Source organism: Hyla sarda, unplaced genomic scaffold (assembly GCF_029499605.1).
Source record: "Hyla sarda isolate aHylSar1 unplaced genomic scaffold, aHylSar1.hap1 scaffold_189, whole genome shotgun sequence".
Classification (NCBI taxonomy): domain Eukaryota; kingdom Metazoa; phylum Chordata; class Amphibia; order Anura; family Hylidae; genus Hyla; species Hyla sarda.
The window spans coordinates 184151-204021 of NW_026608543.1; the positions used below are offsets into that span (position 1 = coordinate 184151).

The window sequence follows — 19871 nt, forward strand, 5'->3', positions numbered from 1 at the left end:
GCCGCTGCTGTGTCCAGGCCCAGGAGCCTTAGCACTGTGCTGTGATGTCACTCAATACCACTGACATCACTAGGTGTAAACAACATCTCTCCTTTGCTGTGTATGTGACTATGGAGCTGTTTGGTGATGTCGTCTATTATGGCCTTCATAGAAGCAACAGGAGATTGTTGCATCCATCTAGAACCCTCAGAACTACAGTGCTATGATGTCACTCACTTCCACAGGCCTTGCAGAGTGTAAACAACAACAACCCAGCTTTGTTGTGTATGTAACCATAGGGATTTGTGATGTCACCTAGAACCTTCACAGCAGCGACAGCTTTATGAGGAGCATCAGCACTGCTCTGCCTGAGCAGAACCATCACCGCCATAGGTTGTCAAATAACCCGGATTTAACCCACACAGGTAAGTCCAATGGGGTGCAGGCATGTCCTCTATGCTTACAGCTTCCCGTGGGTGTTGGTTTGATACCGTTTGGGGACAGCCAAGGAGGCATCTGCAGGCAACAAAGGTAGGTGTGTGCTTGTGTGTGTGTTTCCTATGCAGATCCTAAGCCCAGTGTCACATGCAAGTAGGAGGAGTAAGAAGGGTTCCTGGCAAATCCGGGTTATGGATTGCATTTAAAAAGGCCCCGTGGGAGTGCAATGGGCCCCTGTCTTGCTGCTTAGCAATAATGGTATGGGTTTAGGTTCTGCTGTGTGTACTGGTGGTTGACTGCCCCCCAGCCCAGAGTGTGCATGGAAAATTGTCTGGCAGCCTCCCTGACAGCAAGCAGTGATAGTGCCCATGAAGGGGACCTTGTTGGGCCCGCCCCTTTCACGGTTATCGCTTCTCGGCCTTTTGGCTAAGATCAAGTGTAGTATCTGTTCTTATCAGTTTAATATCTGATACGTCCCCTATCTGGGGACCATATATTAAATGGATTTTTGAGAACGGGGGCCGATTTCGAAGCTTGCTTCCGTCGCCCTATGCATTGACCCGATATGGCAGTATCTTCGGGTACAGTGCACCACCCCCTTACAGGGTTAAAAAGAAAGATTCCTACTTTCATTGCTACCTGCTTGCTGGCTAGCCAGCTAGCCAGCCCTGTGGGCCTTGCTGCTGCTGCTGCAGCCAAAAAACAAAAGGTGGTGCTGCTGCTGCTTCTGCTGCTTCTGCTTCTGCTTGTGTCTGGCCGCTGTTGGAGCGTCCAGGCACAGGACTTCTGCTGCTGCTGACTAAATGGCCTCCTTAATTGGATCATTTGAGTAGCCAGCACACCTGTGCAGGTAGGGCATGACATGATAGGCAGCTGCCTTGATAGCGGGTGGGTGCTGAATGTTCCTAATTGACAAAATAAGATTAATGCTTATGAAGAAATATAAAATCTCATCCCTTCCCCAATATCGCGCCACACCCCTACCCCTTAATTCCCTGGTTGAACTTGATGGACATATGTCTTTTTTCGACCGTACTAACTATGTAACTATGTAACATAACATGGGGGGGGTCTCCTGGCTGTTCACACAGGTGTGTCATTGCTGTACATTGACCATGCATTGCTTCTGTGGTATTGCAAAGGCAAAGACAAATGCTTCCAGCCATCCATTGCACTAATGGATTGGTCATCAGCTGGCTGTCTATGTCCCGCATCAATATAGACCAAAGTACAGAGGGTTAGGCTATGCTATTGTGCACCTACCTGATGCATCAGAAGGTGCGAGGCCCTTGCTAAATTCTGTGCACAGACTTTGAGATCTATACTTTAGACTGTATCTAAACCTGCTCCAACATGGACTGACATTCTGGCCTACTTTCAGCCGATGCGACTTGTCTGTCGCTGAACAGTCGCTTTTTATGTATTCAGCACCTATGTATAATGTTGTAAAAATGCTCTAGAAGCTAAAGTCGCAGAAATGTCACACATATTTGGCCTGCAACTTTCTGTGCGACAAATTCAGACAGGAAAAATCAGTATAAATCCTTAGAAAATTATCCCCCAGTGTCTCCATCTGCTGGCGGTATTGAATAAGCATTGCTGCACTGATGGGGTATGCATTAGACGAAAAAAAAGAAGAAAAAGAAGAATAATACGCCCAGAAAAGAGGCGAAAAGGAGAAAAACGTAAAAAAACGTGAAAAAAAAGTAAGAGGAAGAGAAGGGAAAAAAAGGTGGAAATGGGTTTAAAAGTGATTTCGGCGGAGAAATATATATATATATATATATATATATATATATATATATATATACGCGCACACACACACATATATATAAACGTATTCTCCGTTGAGATATTGCAGCCGCTGCTGTGTCCAGGCCCAGGAGCCTTAGCACTGTGCTGTGATGTCACTCAATACCACTGACATCACTAGGTGTAAACAACATCTCTCCTTTGCTGTGTATGTGACTATGGAGCTCTTTGGTGATGTCGTCTATTATGGCCTTCATAGAAGCAACAGGAGATTGTTGCATCCATCTAGAACCCTCAGAACTACAGTGCTATGATGTCACTCACTTCCACAGGCCTTGCAGAGTGTAAACAACAACAACCCAGCTTTGTTGTGTATGTAACCATAGGGATTTGTGATGTCACCTAGAACCTTCACAGCAGCGACAGCTTTATGAGGAGCATCAGCACTGCTCTGCCTGAGCAGAACCATCACCGCCATAGGTTGTCAAATAACCCGGATTTAACCCACACAGGTAAGTCCAATGGGGTGCAGGCATGTCCTCTATGCTTACAGCTTCCCGTGGGTGTTGGTTTGATACCGTTTGGGGACAGCCAAGGAGGCATCTGCAGGCAACAAAGGTAGGTGTGTGCTTGTGTGTGTGTTTCCTATGCAGATCCTAAGCCCAGTGTCACATGCAAGTAGGAGGAGTAAGAAGGGTTCCTGGCAAATCCGGGTTATGGATTGCATTTAAAAAGGCCCCGTGGGAGTGCAATGGGCCCCTGTCTTGCTGCTTAGCAATAATGGTATGGGTTTAGGTTCTGCTGTGTGTACTGGTGGTTGACTGCCCCCCAGCCCAGAGTGTGCATGGAAAATTGTCTGGCAGCCTCCCTGACAGCAAGCAGTGATAGTGCCCATGAAGGGGACCTTGTTGGGCCCGCCCCTTTCACGGTTATCGCTTCTCGGCCTTTTGGCTAAGATCAAGTGTAGTATCTGTTCTTATCAGTTTAATATCTGATACGTCCCCTATCTGGGGACCATATATTAAATGGATTTTTGAGAACGGGGGCCGATTTCGAAGCTTGCTTCCGTCGCCCTATGCATTGACCCGATATGGCAGTATCTTCGGGTACAGTGCACCACCCCCTTACAGGGTTAAAAAGAAAGATTCCTACTTTCATTGCTACCTGCTTGCTGGCTAGCCAGCTAGCCAGCCCTGTGGGCCTTGCTGCTGCTGCGGCAGCCAAAAAACAAAAGGTGGTGCTGCTGCTGCTTCTGCTGCTTCTGCTTCTGCTTGTGTCTGGCCGCTGTTGGAGCGTCCAGGCACAGGACTTCTGCTGCTGCTGACTAAATGGCCTCCTTAATTGGATCATTTGAGTAGCCAGCACACCTGTGCAGGTAGGGCATGACATGATAGGCAGCTGCCTTGATAGCGGGTGGGTGCTGAATGTTCCTAATTGACAAAATAAGATTAATGCTTATGAAGAAATATAAAATCTCATCCCTTCCCCAATATCGCGCCACACCCCTACCCCTTAATTCCCTGGTTGAACTTGATGGACATATGTCTTTTTTCGACCGTACTAACTATGTAACTATGTAACATAACATGGGGGGGGTCTCCTGGCTGTTCACACAGGTGTGTCATTGCTGTACATTGACCATGCATTGCTTCTGTGGTATTGCAAAGGCAAAGACAAATGCTTCCAGCCATCCATTGCACTAATGGATTGGTCATCAGCTGGCTGTCTATGTCCCGCATCAATATAGACCAAAGTACAGAGGGTTAGGCTATGCTATTGTGCACCTACCTGATGCATCAGAAGGTGCGAGGCCCTTGCTAAATTCTGTGCACAGACTTTGAGATCTATACTTTAGACTGTATCTAAACCTGCTCCAACATGGACTGACATTCTGGCCTACTTTCAGCCGATGCGACTTGTCTGTCGCTGAACAGTCGCTTTTTATGTATTCAGCACCTATGTATAATGTTGTAAAAATGCTCTAGAAGCTAAAGTCGCAGAAATGTCACACATATTTGGCCTGCAACTTTCTGTGCGACAAATTCAGACAGGAAAAATCAGTATAAATCCTTAGAAAATTATCCCCCAGTGTCTCCATCTGCTGGCGGTATTGAATAAGCATTGCTGCACTGATGGGGTATGCATTAGACGAAAAAAAAGAAGAAAAAGAAGAATAATACGCCCAGAAAAGAGGCGAAAAGGAGAAAAACGTAAAAAAACGTGAAAAAAAAGTAAGAGGAAGAGAAGGGAAAAAAAGGTGGAAATGGGTTTAAAAGTGATTTCGGCGGAGATATATATATATATATATATATATATATATATATATATATATATATATATATATATATATACGCGCACACACACACATATATATAAACGTATTCTCCGTTGAGATATTGCAGCCGCTGCTGTGTCCAGGCCCAGGAGCCTTAGCACTGTGCTGTGATGTCACTCAATACCACTGACATCACTAGGTGTAAACAACATCTCTCCTTTGCTGTGTATGTGACTATGGAGCTGTTTGGTGATGTCGTCTATTATGGCCTTCATAGAAGCAACAGGAGATTGTTGCATCCATCTAGAACCCTCAGAACTACAGTGCTATGATGTCACTCACTTCCACAGGCCTTGCAGAGTGTAAACAACAACAACCCAGCTTTGTTGTGTATGTAACCATAGGGATTTGTGATGTCACCTAGAACCTTCACAGCAGCGACAGCTTTATGAGGAGCATCAGCACTGCTCTGCCTGAGCAGAACCATCACCGCCATAGGTTGTCAAATAACCCGGATTTAACCCACACAGGTAAGTCCAATGGGGTGCAGGCATGTCCTCTATGCTTACAGCTTCCCGTGGGTGTTGGTTTGATACCGTTTGGGGACAGCCAAGGAGGCATCTGCAGGCAACAAAGGTAGGTGTGTGCTTGTGTGTGTGTTTCCTATGCAGATCCTAAGCCCAGTGTCACATGCAAGTAGGAGGAGTAAGAAGGGTTCCTGGCAAATCCGGGTTATGGATTGCATTTAAAAAGGCCCCGTGGGAGTGCAATGGGCCCCTGTCTTGCTGCTTAGCAATAATGGTATGGGTTTAGGTTCTGCAGTGTGTACTGGTGGTTGACTGCCCCCCAGCCCAGAGTGTGCATGGAAAATTGTCTGGCAGCCTCCCTGACAGCAAGCAGTGATAGTGCCCATGAAGGGGACCTTGTTGGGCCCGCCCCTTTCACGGTTATCGCTTCTCGGCCTTTTGGCTAAGATCAAGTGTAGTATCTGTTCTTATCAGTTTAATATCTGATACGTCCCCTATCTGGGGACCATATATTAAATGGATTTTTGAGAACGGGGGCCGATTTCGAAGCTTGCTTCCGTCGCCCTATGCATTGACCCGATATGGCAGTATCTTCGGGTACAGTGCACCACCCCCTTACAGGGTTAAAAAGAAAGATTCCTACTTTCATTGCTACCTGCTTGCTGGCTAGCCAGCTAGCCAGCCCTGTGGGCCTTGCTGCTGCTGCTGCTGCAGCCAAAAAACAAAAGGTGGTGCTGCTGCTGCTTCTGCTGCTTCTGCTTCTGCTTGTGTCTGGCCGCTGTTGGAGCGTCCAGGCACAGGACTTCTGCTGCTGCTGACTATATGGCCTCCTTAATTGGATCATTTGAGTAGCCAGCACACCTGTGCAGGTAGGGCATGACATGATAGGCAGCTGCCTTGATAGCGGGTGGGTGCTGAATGTTCCTAATTGACAAAATAAGATTAATGCTTATGAAGAAATATAAAATCTCATCCCTTCCCCAATATCGCGCCACACCCCTACCCCTTAATTCCCTGGTTGAACTTGATGGACATATGTCTTTTTTCGACCGTACTAACTATGTAACTATGTAACATAACATGGGGGGGGTCTCCTGGCTGTTCACACAGGTGTGTCATTGCTGTACATTGACCATGCATTGCTTCTGTGGTATTGCAAAGGCAAAGACAAATGCTTCCAGCCATCCATTGCACTAATGGATTGGTCATCAGCTGGCTGTCTATGTCCCGCATCAATATAGACCAAAGTACAGAGGGTTAGGCTATGCTATTGTGCACCTACCTGATGCATCAGAAGGTGCGAGGCCCTTGCTAAATTCTGTGCACAGACTTTGAGATCTATACTTTAGACTGTATCTAAACCTGCTCCAACATGGACTGACATTCTGGCCTACTTTCAGCCGATGCGACTTGTCTGTCGCTGAACAGTCGCTTTTTATGTATTCAGCACCTATGTATAATGTTGTAAAAATGCTCTAGAAGCTAAAGTCGCAGAAATGTCACACATATTTGGCCTGCAACTTTCTGTGCGACAAATTCAGACAGGAAAAATCAGTATAAATCCTTAGAAAATTATCCCCCAGTGTCTCCATCTGCTGGCGGTATTGAATAAGCATTGCTGCACTGATGGGGTATGCATTAGACGAAAAAAAAGAAGAAAAAGAAGAATAATACGCCCAGAAAAGAGGCGAAAAGGAGAAAAACGTAAAAAAACGTGAAAAAAAAGTAAGAGGAAGAGAAGGGAAAAAAAGGTGGAAATGGGTTTAAAAGTGATTTCGGCGGAGAAATATATATATATATATATATATATATATATATATATATACGCGCACACACACACATATATATAAACGTATTCTCCGTTGAGATATTGCAGCCGCTGCTGTGTCCAGGCCCAGGAGCCTTAGCACTGTGCTGTGATGTCACTCAATACCACTGACATCACTAGGTGTAAACAACATCTCTCCTTTGCTGTGTATGTGACTATGGAGCTGTTTGGTGATGTCGTCTATTATGGCCTTCATAGAAGCAACAGGAGATTGTTGCATCCATCTAGAACCCTCAGAACTACAGTGCTATGATGTCACTCACTTCCACAGGCCTTGCAGAGTGTAAACAACAACAACCCAGCTTTGTTGTGTATGTAACCATAGGGATTTGTGATGTCACCTAGAACCTTCACAGCAGCGACAGCTTTATGAGGAGCATCAGCACTGCTCTGCCTGAGCAGAACCATCACCGCCATAGGTTGTCAAATAACCCGGATTTAACCCACACAGGTAAGTCCAATGGGGTGCAGGCATGTCCTCTATGCTTACAGCTTCCCGTGGGTGTTGGTTTGATACCGTTTGGGGACAGCCAAGGAGGCATCTGCAGGCAACAAAGGTAGGTGTGTGCTTGTGTGTGTGTTTCCTATGCAGATCCTAAGCCCAGTGTCACATGCAAGTAGGAGGAGTAAGAAGGGTTCCTGGCAAATCTGGGTTATGGATTGCATTTAAAAAGGCCCCGTGGGAGTGCAATGGGCCCCTGTCTTGCTGCTTAGCAATAATGGTATGGGTTTAGGTTCTGCTGTGTGTACTGGTGGTTGACTGCCCCCCAGCCCAGAGTGTGCATGGAAAATTGTCTGGCAGCCTCCCTGACAGCAAGCAGTGATAGTGCCCATGAAGGGGACCTTGTTGGGCCCGCCCCTTTCACGGTTATCGCTTCTCGGCCTTTTGGCTAAGATCAAGTGTAGTATCTGTTCTTATCAGTTTAATATCTGATACGTCCCCTATCTGGGGACCATATATTAAATGGATTTTTGAGAACGGGGGCCGATTTCGAAGCTTGCTTCCGTCGCCCTATGCATTGACCCGATATGGCAGTATCTTCGGGTACAGTGCACCACCCCCTTACAGGGTTAAAAAGAAAGATTCCTACTTTCATTGCTACCTGCTTGCTGGCTAGCCAGCTAGCCAGCCCTGTGGGCCTTGCTGCTGCTGCTGCAGCCAAAAAACAAAAGGTGCTGCTGCTGCTTCTGCTGCTTCTGCTTCTGCTTGTGTCTGGCCGCTGTTGGAGCGTCCAGGCACAGGACTTCTGCTGCTGCTGACTAAATGGCCTCCTTAATTGGATCATTTGAGTAGCCAGCACACCTGTGCAGGTAGGGCATGACATGATAGGCAGCTGCCTTGATAGCGGGTGGGTGCTGAATGTTCCTAATTGACAAAATAAGATTAATGCTTATGAAGAAATATAAAATCTCATCCCTTCCCCAATATCGCGCCACACCCCTACCCCTTAATTCCCTGGTTGAACTTGATGGACATATGTCTTTTTTCGACCGTACTAACTATGTAACTATGTAACATAACATGGGGGGGGTCTCCTGGCTGTTCACACAGGTGTGTCATTGCTGTACATTGACCATGCATTGCTTCTGTGGTATTGCAAAGGCAAAGACAAATGCTTCCAGCCATCCATTGCACTAATGGATTGGTCATCAGCTGGCTGTCTATGTCCCGCATCAATATAGACCAAAGTACAGAGGGTTAGGCTATGCTATTGTGCACCTACCTGATGCATCAGAAGGTGCGAGGCCCTTGCTAAATTCTGTGCACAGACTTTGAGATCTATACTTTAGACTGTATCTAAACCTGCTCCAACATGGACTGACATTCTGGCCTACTTTCAGCCGATGCGACTTGTCTGTCGCTGAACAGTCGCTTTTTATGTATTCAGCACCTATGTATAATGTTGTAAAAATGCTCTAGAAGCTAAAGTCGCAGAAATGTCACACATATTTGGCCTGCAACTTTCTGTGCGACAAATTCAGACAGGAAAAATCAGTATAAATCCTTAGAAAATTATCCCCCAGTGTCTCCATCTGCTGGCGGTATTGAATAAGCATTGCTGCACTGATGGGGTATGCATTAGACGAAAAAAAAGAAGAAAAAGAAGAATAATACGCCCAGAAAAGAGGCGAAAAGGAGAAAAACGTAAAAAAACGTGAAAAAAAAGTAAGAGGAAGAGAAGGGAAAAAAAGGTGGAAATGGGTTTAAAAGTGATTTCGGCGGAGAAATATATATATATATATATATATATATATATATATATATATATATATATGTATATATATATATATATATATATACGCGCACACACACACATATATATAAACGTATTCTCCGTTGAGATATTGCAGCCGCTGCTGTGTCCAGGCCCAGGAGCCTTAGCACTGTGCTGTGATGTCACTCAATACCACTGACATCACTAGGTGTAAACAACATCTCTCCTTTGCTGTGTATGTGACTATGGAGCTGTTTGGTGATGTCGTCTATTATGGCCTTCATAGAAGCAACAGGAGATTGTTGCATCCATCTAGAACCCTCAGAACTACAGTGCTATGATGTCACTCACTTCCACAGGCCTTGCAGAGTGTAAACAACAACAACCCAGCTTTGTTGTGTATGTAACCATAGGGATTTGTGATGTCACCTAGAACCTTCACAGCAGCGACAGCTTTATGAGGAGCATCAGCACTGCTCTGCCTGAGCAGAACCATCACCGCCATAGGTTGTCAAATAACCCGGATTTAACCCACACAGGTAAGTCCAATGGGGTGCAGGCATGTCCTCTATGCTTACAGCTTCCCGTGGGTGTTGGTTTGATACCGTTTGGGGACAGCCAAGGAGGCATCTGCAGGCAACAAAGGTAGGTGTGTGCTTGTGTGTGTGTTTCCTATGCAGATCCTAAGCCCAGTGTCACATGCAAGTAGGAGGAGTAAGAAGGGTTCCTGGCAAATCCGGGTTATGGATTGCATTTAAAAAGGCCCCGTGGGAGTGCAATGGGCCCCTGTCTTGCTGCTTAGCAATAATGGTATGGGTTTAGGTTCTGCTGTGTGTACTGGTGGTTGACTGCCCCCCAGCCCAGAGTGTGCATGGAAAATTGTCTGGCAGCCTCCCTGACAGCAAGCAGTGATAGTGCCCATGAAGGGGACCTTGTTGGGCCCGCCCCTTACACGGTTATCGCTTCTCGGCCTTTTGGCTAAGATCAAGTGTAGTATCTGTTCTTATCAGTTTAATATCTGATACGTCCCCTATCTGGGGACCATATATTAAATGGATTTTTGAGAACGGGGGCCGATTTCGAAGCTTGCTTCCGTCGCCCTATGCATTGACCCGATATGGCAGTATCTTAGGGTACAGTGCACCACCCCCTTACAGGGTTAAAAAGAAAGATTCCTACTTTCATTGCTACCTGCTTGCTGGCTAGCCAGCTAGCCAGCCCTGTGGGCCTTGCTGCTGCTGCTGCAGCCAAAAAACAAAAGGTGGTGCTGCTGCTGCTTCTGCTGCTTCTGCTTCTGCTTGTGTCTGGCCGCTGTTGGAGCGTCCAGGCACAGGACTTCTGCTGCTGCTGACTAAATGGCCTCCTTAATTGGATCATTTGAGTAGCCAGCACACCTGTGCAGGTAGGGCATGACATGATAGGCAGCTGCCTTGATAGCGGGTGGGTGCTGAATGTTCCTAATTGACAAAATAAGATTAATGCTTATGAAGAAATATAAAATCTCATCCCTTCCCCAATATCGCGCCACACCCCTACCCCTTAATTCCCTGGTTGAACTTGATGGACATATGTCTTTTTTCGACCGTACTAACTATGTAACTATGTAACATAACATGGGGGGGGTCTCCTGGCTGTTCACACAGGTGTGTCATTGCTGTACATTGACCATGCATTGCTTCTGTGGTATTGCAAAGGCAAAGACAAATGCTTCCAGCCATCCATTGCACTAATGGATTGGTCATCAGCTGGCTGTCTATGTCCCGCATCAATATAGACCAAAGTACAGAGGGTTAGGCTATGCTATTGTGCACCTACCTGATGCATCAGAAGGTGCGAGGCCCTTGCTAAATTCTGTGCACAGACTTTGAGATCTATACTTTAGACTGTATCTAAACCTGCTCCAACATGGACTGACATTCTGGCCTACTTTCAGCCGATGCGACTTGTCTGTCGCTGAACAGTCGCTTTTTATGTATTCAGCACCTATGTATAATGTTGTAAAAATGCTCTAGAAGCTAAAGTCGCAGAAATGTCACACATATTTGGCCTGCAACTTTCTGTGCGACAAATTCAGACAGGAAAAATCAGTATAAATCCTTAGAAAATTATCCCCCAGTGTCTCCATCTGCTGGCGGTATTGAATAAGCATTGCTGCACTGATGGGGTATGCATTAGACGAAAAAAAAGAAGAAAAAGAAGAATAATACGCCCAGAAAAGAGGCGAAAAGGAGAAAAACGTAAAAAAACGTGAAAAAAAAGTAAGAGGAAGAGAAGGGAAAAAAAGGTGGAAATGGGTTTAAAAGTGATTTCGGCGGAGAAATATATATATATATATATATATATATATATATATATATATATACGCGCACACACACACATATATATAAACGTATTCTCCGTTGAGATATTGCAGCCGCTGCTGTGTCCAGGCCCAGGAGCCTTAGCACTGTGCTGTGATGTCACTCAATACCACTGACATCACTAGGTGTAAACAACATCTCTCCTTTGCTGTGTATGTGACTATGGAGCTGTTTGGTGATGTCGTCTATTATGGCCTTCATAGAAGCAACAGGAGATTGTTGCATCCATCTAGAACCCTCAGAACTACAGTGCTATGATGTCACTCACTTCCACAGGCCTTGCAGAGTGTAAACAACAACAACCCAGCTTTGTTGTGTATGTAACCATAGGGATTTGTGATGTCACCTAGAACCTTCACAGCAGCGACAGCTTTATGAGGAGCATCAGCACTGCTCTGCCTGAGCAGAACCATCACCGCCATAGGTTGTCAAATAACCCGGATTTAACCCACACAGGTAAGTCCAATGGGGTGCAGGCATGTCCTCTATGCTTACAGCTTCCCGTGGGTGTTGGTTTGATACCGTTTGGGGACAGCCAAGGAGGCATCTGCAGGCAACAAAGGTAGGTGTGTGCTTGTGTGTGTGTTTCCTATGCAGATCCTAAGCCCAGTGTCACATGCAAGTAGGAGGAGTAAGAAGGGTTCCTGGCAAATCCGGGTTATGGATTGCATTTAAAAAGGCCCCGTGGGAGTGCAATGGGCCCCTGTCTTGCTGCTTAGCAATAATGGTATGGGTTTAGGTTCTGCTGTGTGTACTGGTGGTTGACTGCCCCCCAGCCCAGAGTGTGCATGGAAAATTGTCTGGCAGCCTCCCTGACAGCAAGCAGTGATAGTGCCCATGAAGGGGACCTTGTTGGGCCCGCCCCTTTCACGGTTATCGCTTCTCGGCCTTTTGGCTAAGATCAAGTGTAGTATCTGTTCTTATCAGTTTAATATCTGATACGTCCCCTATCTGGGGACCATATATTAAATGGATTTTTGAGAACGGGGGCCGATTTCGAAGCTTGCTTCCGTCGCCCTATGCATTGACCCGATATGGCAGTATCTTCGGGTACAGTGCACCACCCCCTTACAGGGTTAAAAAGAAAGATTCCTACTTTCATTGCTACCTGCTTGCTGGCTAGCCAGCTAGCCAGCCCTGTGGGCCTTGCTGCTGCTGCTGCAGCCAAAAAACAAAAGGTGGTGCTGCTGCTGCTTCTGCTGCTTCTGCTTCTGCTTGTGTCTGGCCGCTGTTGGAGCGTCCAGGCACAGGACTTCTGCTGCTGCTGACTAAATGGCCTCCTTAATTGGATCATTTGAGTAGCCAGCACACCTGTGCAGGTAGGGCATGACATGATAGGCAGCTGCCTTGATAGCGGGTGGGTGCTGAATGTTCCTAATTGACAAAATAAGATTAATGCTTATGAAGAAATATAAAATCTCATCCCTTCCCCAATATCGCGCCACACCCCTACCCCTTAATTCCCTGGTTGAACTTGATGGACATATGTCTTTTTTCGACCGTACTAACTATGTAACTATGTAACATAACATGGGGGGGGTCTCCTGGCTGTTCACACAGGTGTGTCATTGCTGTACATTGACCATGCATTGCTTCTGTGGTATTGCAAAGGCAAAGACAAATGCTTCCAGCCATCCATTGCACTAATGGATTGGTCATCAGCTGGCTGTCTATGTCCCGCATCAATATAGACCAAAGTACAGAGGGTTAGGCTATGCTATTGTGCACCTACCTGATGCATCAGAAGGTGCGAGGCCCTTGCTAAATTCTGTGCACAGACTTTGAGATCTATACTTTAGACTGTATCTAAACCTGCTCCAACATGGACTGACATTCTGGCCTACTTTCAGCCGATGCGACTTGTCTGTCGCTGAACAGTCGCTTTTTATGTATTCAGCACCTATGTATAATGTTGTAAAAATGCTCTAGAAGCTAAAGTCGCAGAAATGTCACACATATTTGGCCTGCAACTTTCTGTGCGACAAATTCAGACAGGAAAAATCAGTATAAATCCTTAGAAAATTATCCCCCAGTGTCTCCATCTGCTGGCGGTATTGAATAAGCATTGCTGCACTGATGGGGTATGCATTAGACGAAAAAAAAGAAGAAAAAGAAGAATAATACGCCCAGAAAAGAGGCGAAAAGGAGAAAAACGTAAAAAAACGTGAAAAAAAAGTAAGAGGAAGAGAAGGGAAAAAAAGGTGGAAATGGGTTTAAAAGTGATTTCGGCGGAGAAATATATATATATATATATATATATATATATATATATATATACGCGCACACACACACATATATATAAACGTATTCTCCGTTGAGATATTGCAGCCGCTGCTGTGTCCAGGCCCAGGAGCCTTAGCACTGTGCTGTGATGTCACTCAATACCACTGACATCACTAGGTGTAAACAACATCTCTCCTTTGCTGTGTATGTGACTATGGAGCTGTTTGGTGATGTCGTCTATTATGGCCTTCATAGAAGCAACAGGAGATTGTTGCATCCATCTAGAACCCTCAGAACTACAGTGCTATGATGTCACTCACTTCCACAGGCCTTGCAGAGTGTAAACAACAACAACCCAGCTTTGTTGTGTATGTAACCATAGGGATTTGTGATGTCACCTAGAACCTTCACAGCAGCGACAGCTTTATGAGGAGCATCAGCACTGCTCTGCCTGAGCAGAACCATCACCGCCATAGGTTGTCAAATAACCCGGATTTAACCCACACAGGTAAGTCCAATGGGGTGCAGGCATGTCCTCTATGCTTACAGCTTCCCGTGGGTGTTGGTTTGATACCGTTTGGGGACAGCCAAGGAGGCATCTGCAGGCAACAAAGGTAGGTGTGTGCTTGTGTGTGTGTTTCCTATGCAGATCCTAAGCCCAGTGTCACATGCAAGTAGGAGGAGTAAGAAGGGTTCCTGGCAAATCCGGGTTATGGATTGCATTTAAAAAGGCCCCGTGGGAGTGCAATGGGCCCCTGTCTTGCTGCTTAGCAATAATGGTATGGGTTTAGGTTCTGCTGTGTGTACTGGTGGTTGACTGCCCCCCAGCCCAGAGTGTGCATGGAAAATTGTCTGGCAGCCTCCCTGACAGCAAGCAGTGATAGTGCCCATGAAGGGGACCTTGTTGGGCCCGCCCCTTTCACGGTTATCGCTTCTCGGCCTTTTGGCTAAGATCAAGTGTAGTATCTGTTCTTATCAGTTTAATATCTGATACGTCCCCTATCTGGGGACCATATATTAAATGGATTTTTGAGAACGGGGGCCGATTTCGAAGCTTGCTTCCGTCGCCCTATGCATTGACCCGATATGGCAGTATCTTCGGGTACAGTGCACCACCCCCTTACAGGGTTAAAAAGAAAGATTCCTACTTTCATTGCTACCTGCTTGCTGGCTAGCCAGCTAGCCAGCCCTGTGGGCCTTGCTGCTGCTGCTGCAGCCAAAAAACAAAAGGTGGTGCTGCTGCTGCTTCTGCTGCTTCTGCTTCTGCTTGTGTCTGGCCGCTGTTGGAGCGTCCAGGCACAGGACTTCTGCTGCTGCTGACTAAATGGCCTCCTTAATTGGATCATTTGAGTAGCCAGCACACCTGTGCAGGTAGGGCATGACATGATAGGCAGCTGCCTTGATAGCGGGTGGGTGCTGAATGTTCCTAATTGACAAAATAAGATTAATGCTTATGAAGAAATATAAAATCTCATCCCTTCCCCAATATCGCGCCACACCCCTACCCCTTAATTCCCTGGTTGAACTTGATGGACATATGTCTTTTTTCGACCGTACTAACTATGTAACTATGTAACATAACATGGGGGGGGTCTCCTGGCTGTTCACACAGGTGTGTCATTGCTGTACATTGACCATGCATTGCTTCTGTGGTATTGCAAAGGCAAAGACAAATGCTTCCAGCCATCCATTGCACTAATGGATTGGTCATCAGCTGGCTGTCTATGTCCCGCATCAATATAGACCAAAGTACAGAGGGTTAGGCTATGCTATTGTGCACCTACCTGATGCATCAGAAGGTGCGAGGCCCTTGCTAAATTCTGTGCACAGACTTTGAGATCTATACTTTAGACTGTATCTAAACCTGCTCCAACATGGACTGACATTCTGGCCTACTTTCAGCCGATGCGACTTGTCTGTCGCTGAACAGTCGCTTTTTATGTATTCAGCACCTATGTATAATGTTGTAAAAATGCTCTAGAAGCTAAAGTCGCAGAAATGTCACACATATTTGGCCTGCAACTTTCTGTGCGACAAATTCAGACAGGAAAAATCAGTATAAATCCTTAGAAAATTATCCCCCAGTGTCTCCATCTGCTGGCGGTATTGAATAAGCATTGCTGCACTGATGGGGTATGCATTAGACGAAAAAAAAGAAGAAAAAGAAGAATAATACGCCCAGAAAAGAGGCGAAAAGGAGAAAAACGTAAAAAAACGTGAAAAAAAAGTAAGAGGAAGAGAAGGGAAAAAAAGGTGGAAATGGGTTTAAAAGTGATTTCGGCGGAGAAATATATATATATATATATATATATATATATATATATATATACGCGCACACACACACATATATATAAACGTATTCTCCGTTGAGATATTGCAGCCGCTGCTGTGTCCAGGCCCAGGAGCCTTAGCACTGTGCTGTGATGTCACTCAATACCACTGACATCACTAGGTGTAAACAACATCTCTCCTTTGCTGTGTATGTGACTATGGAGCTGTTTGGTGATGTCGTCTATTATGGCCTTCATAGAAGCAACAGGAGATTGTTGCATCCATCTAGAACCCTCAGAACTACAGTGCTATGATGTCACTCACTTCCACAGGCCTTGCAGAGTGTAAACAACAACAACCCAGCTTTGTTGTGTATGTAACCATAGGGATTTGTGATGTCACCTAGAACCTTCACAGCAGCGACAGCTTTATGAGGAGCATCAGCACTGCTCTGCCTGAGCAGAACCATCACCGCCATAGGTTGTCAAATAACCCGGATTTAACCCACACAGGTAAATCCAATGGGGTGCAGGCATGTCCTCTATGCTTACAGCTTCCCGTGGGTGTTGGTTTGATACCGTTTGGGGACAGCCAAGGAGGCATCTGCAGGCAACAAAGGTAGGTGTGTGCTTGTGTGTGTGTTTCCTATGCAGATCCTAAGCCCAGTGTCACATGCAAGTAGGAGGAGTAAGAAGGGTTCCTGGCAAATCCGGGTTATGGATTGCATTTAAAAAGGCCCCGTGGGAGTGCAATGGGCCCCTGTCTTGCTGCTTAGCAATAATGGTATGGGTTTAGGTTCTGCTGTGTGTACTGGTGGTTGACTGCCCCCCAGCCCAGAGTGTGCATGGAAAATTGTCTGGCAGCCTCCCTGACAGCAAGCAGTGATAGTGCCCATGAAGGGGACCTTGTTGGGCCCGCCCCTTTCACGGTTATCGCTTCTCGGCCTTTTGGCTAAGATCAAGTGTAGTATCTGTTCTTATCAGTTTAATATCTGATACGTCCCCTATCTGGGGACCATATATTAAATGGATTTTTGAGAACGGGGGCCGATTTCGAAGCTTGCTTCCGTCGCCCTATGCATTGACCCGATATGGCAGTATCTTCGGGTACAGTGCACCACCCCCTTACAGGGTTAAAAAGAAAGATTCCTACTTTCATTGCTACCTGCTTGCTGGCTAGCCAGCTAGCCAGCCCTGTGGGCCTTGCTGCTGCTGCTGCAGCCAAAAAACAAAAGGTGGTGCTGCTGCTGCTTCTGCTGCTTCTGCTTCTGCTTGTGTCTGGCCGCTGTTGGAGCGTCCAGGCACAGGACTTCTGCTGCTGCTGACTAAATGGCCTCCTTAATTGGATCATTTGAGTAGCCAGCACACCTGTGCAGGTAGGGCATGACATGATAGGCAGCTGCCTTGATAGCGGGTGGGTGCTGAATGTTCCTAATTGACAAAATAAGATTAATGCTTATGAAGAAATATAAAATCTCATCCCTTCCCCAATATCGCGCCACACCCCTACCCCTTAATTCCCTGGTTGAACTTGATGGACATATGTCTTTTTTCGACCGTACTAACTATGTAACTATGTAACATAACATGGGGGGGGTCTCCTGGCTGTTCACACAGGTGTGTCATTGCTGTACATTGACCATGCATTGCTTCTGTGGTATTGCAAAGGCAAAGACAAATGCTTCCAGCCATCCATTGCACTAATGGATTGGTCATCAGCTGGCTGTCTATGTCCCGCATCAATATAGACCAAAGTACAGAGGGTTAGGCTATGCTATTGTGCACCTACCTGATGCATCAGAAGGTGCGAGGCCCTTGCTAAATTCTGTGCACAGACTTTGAGATCTATACTTTAGACTGTATCTAAACCTGCTCCAACATGGACTGACATTCTGGCCTACTTTCAGCCGATGCGACTTGTCTGTCGCTGAACAGTCGCTTTTTATGTATTCAGCACCTATGTATAATGTTGTAAAAATGCTCTAGAAGCTAAAGTCGCAGAAATGTCACACATATTTGGCCTGCAACTTTCTGTGCGACAAATTCAGACAGGAAAAATCAGTATAAATCCTTAGAAAATTATCCCCCAGTGTCTCCATCTGCTGGCGGTATTGAATAAGCATTGCTGCACTGATGGGGTATGCATTAGACGAAAAAAAAGAAGAAAAAGAAGAATAATACGCCCAGAAAAGAGGCGAAAAGGAGAAAAACGTAAAAAAACGTGAAAAAAAAGTAAGAGGAAGAGAAGGGAAAAAAAGGTGGAAATGGGTTTAAAAGTGATTTCGGCAGAGAAATATATATATATATATATATATATATATATATATATATATATATATATACGCGCACACACACACATATATATAAACGTATTCTCCGTTGAGATATTGCAGCCGCTGCTGTGTCCAGGCCCAGGAGCCTTAGCACTGTGCTGTGATGTCACTCAATACCACTGACATCACTAGGTGTAAACAACATCTCTCCTTTGCTGTGTATGTGACTATGGAGCTGTTTGGTGATGTCGTCTATTATGGCCTTCATAGAAGCAACAGGAGATTGTTGCATCCATCTAGAACCCTCAGAACTACAGTGCTATGATGTCACTCACTTCCACAGGCCTTGCAGAGTGTAAACAACAACAACCCAGCTTTGTTGTGTATGTAACCATAGGGATTTGTGATGTCACCTAGAACCTTCACAGCAGCGACAGCTTTATGAGGAGCATCAGCACTGCTCTGCCTGAGCAGAACCATCACCGCCATAGGTTGTCAAATAACCCGGATTTAACCCACACAGGTAAGTCCAATGGGGTGCAGGCATGTCCTCTATGCTTACAGCTTCCCGTGGGTGTTGGTTTGATACCGTTTGGGGACAGCCAAGGAGGCATCTGCAGGCAACAAAGGTAGGTGTGTGCTTGTGTGTGTGTTTCCTATGCAGATCCTAAGCCCAGTGTCACATGCAAGTAGGAGGAGTAAGAAGGGTTCCTGGCAAATCCGGGTTATGGATTGCATTTAAAAAGGCCCCGTGGGAGTGCAATGGGCCCCTGTCTTGCTGCTTAGCAATAATGGTATGGGTTTAGGTTCTGCTGTGTGTACTGGTGGTTGACTGCCCCCCAGCCCAGAGTGTGCATGGAAAATTGTCTGGCAGCCTCCCTGACAGCAAGCAGTGATAGTGCCCATGAAGGGGACCTTGTTGGGCCCGCCCCTTTCACGGTTATCGCTTCTCGGCCTTTTGGCTAAGATCAAGTGTAGTATCTGTTCTTATCAGTTTAATATCTGATACGTCCCCTATCTGGGGACCATATATTAAATGGATTTTTGAGAACGGGGGCCGATTTCGAAGCTTGCTTCCGTCGCCCTATGCATTGACCCGATATGGCAGTATCTTCGGGTACAGTGCACCACCCCCTTACAGGGTTAAAAAGAAAGATTCCTACTTTCATTGCTACCTGCTTGCTGGCTAGCCAGCTAGCCAGCCCTGTGGGCCTTGCTGCTGCTGCTGCAGCCAAAAAACAAAAGGTGGTGCTGCTGCTGCTTCTGCTGCTTCTGCTTCTGCTTGTGTCTGGCCGCTGTTGGAGCGTCCAGGCACAGGACTTCTGCTGCTGCTGACTAAATGGCCTCCTTAATTGGATCATTTGAGTAGCCAGCACACCTGTGCAGGTAGGGCATGACATGATAGGCAGCTGCCTTGATAGCGGGTGGGTGCTGAATGTTCCTAATTGACAAAATAAGATTAATGCTTATGAAGAAATATAAAATCTCATCCCTTCCCCAATATCGCGCCACACCCCTACCCCTTAATTCCCTGGTTGAACTTGATGGACATATGTCTTTTTTCGACCGTACTAACTATGTAACTATGTAACATAACATGGGGGGGGTCTCCTGGCTGTTCACACAGGTGTGTCATTGCTGTACATTGACCATGCATTGCTTCTGTGGTATTGCAAAGGCAAAGACAAATGCTTCCAGCCATCCATTGCACTAATGGATTGGTCATCAGC

The 19871-nt window shown here is 46.1% G+C and overlaps 9 non-coding genes across 9 annotated transcripts; all 9 read left to right on the forward strand.

Moving 5' to 3' along the window:
- Window positions 1-823: 823 nt before the first annotated feature.
- LOC130315772 (U2 spliceosomal RNA) lies at window positions 824-1014 on the forward strand. The gene has a single exon (XR_008863211.1). It is a non-coding gene; the product is annotated as a U2 spliceosomal RNA (small nuclear RNA).
- Window positions 1015-3100: 2086 nt separating this feature from the next.
- LOC130315773 (U2 spliceosomal RNA) lies at window positions 3101-3291 on the forward strand. The gene has a single exon (XR_008863212.1). It is a non-coding gene; the product is annotated as a U2 spliceosomal RNA (small nuclear RNA).
- A 2102-nt stretch (window positions 3292-5393) lies between these two features.
- LOC130315775 (U2 spliceosomal RNA) lies at window positions 5394-5584 on the forward strand. The gene has a single exon (XR_008863214.1). It is a non-coding gene; the product is annotated as a U2 spliceosomal RNA (small nuclear RNA).
- A 2085-nt stretch (window positions 5585-7669) lies between these two features.
- LOC130315776 (U2 spliceosomal RNA) lies at window positions 7670-7860 on the forward strand. Its single transcript, XR_008863215.1, has one exon. It is a non-coding gene; the product is annotated as a U2 spliceosomal RNA (small nuclear RNA).
- Window positions 7861-9973: 2113 nt separating this feature from the next.
- On the forward strand, window positions 9974-10164 carry LOC130315897 (U2 spliceosomal RNA). The gene has a single exon (XR_008863325.1). It is a non-coding gene; the product is annotated as a U2 spliceosomal RNA (small nuclear RNA).
- A 2086-nt stretch (window positions 10165-12250) lies between these two features.
- Window positions 12251-12441, forward strand: LOC130315777 (U2 spliceosomal RNA). The gene has a single exon (XR_008863216.1). It is a non-coding gene; the product is annotated as a U2 spliceosomal RNA (small nuclear RNA).
- Window positions 12442-14525: 2084 nt separating this feature from the next.
- Window positions 14526-14716, forward strand: LOC130315779 (U2 spliceosomal RNA). The gene has a single exon (XR_008863217.1). It is a non-coding gene; the product is annotated as a U2 spliceosomal RNA (small nuclear RNA).
- A 2084-nt stretch (window positions 14717-16800) lies between these two features.
- LOC130315780 (U2 spliceosomal RNA) lies at window positions 16801-16991 on the forward strand. Its single transcript, XR_008863218.1, has one exon. It is a non-coding gene; the product is annotated as a U2 spliceosomal RNA (small nuclear RNA).
- A 2092-nt stretch (window positions 16992-19083) lies between these two features.
- On the forward strand, window positions 19084-19274 carry LOC130315781 (U2 spliceosomal RNA). The gene has a single exon (XR_008863219.1). It is a non-coding gene; the product is annotated as a U2 spliceosomal RNA (small nuclear RNA).
- Window positions 19275-19871: the final 597 nt, after the last annotated feature.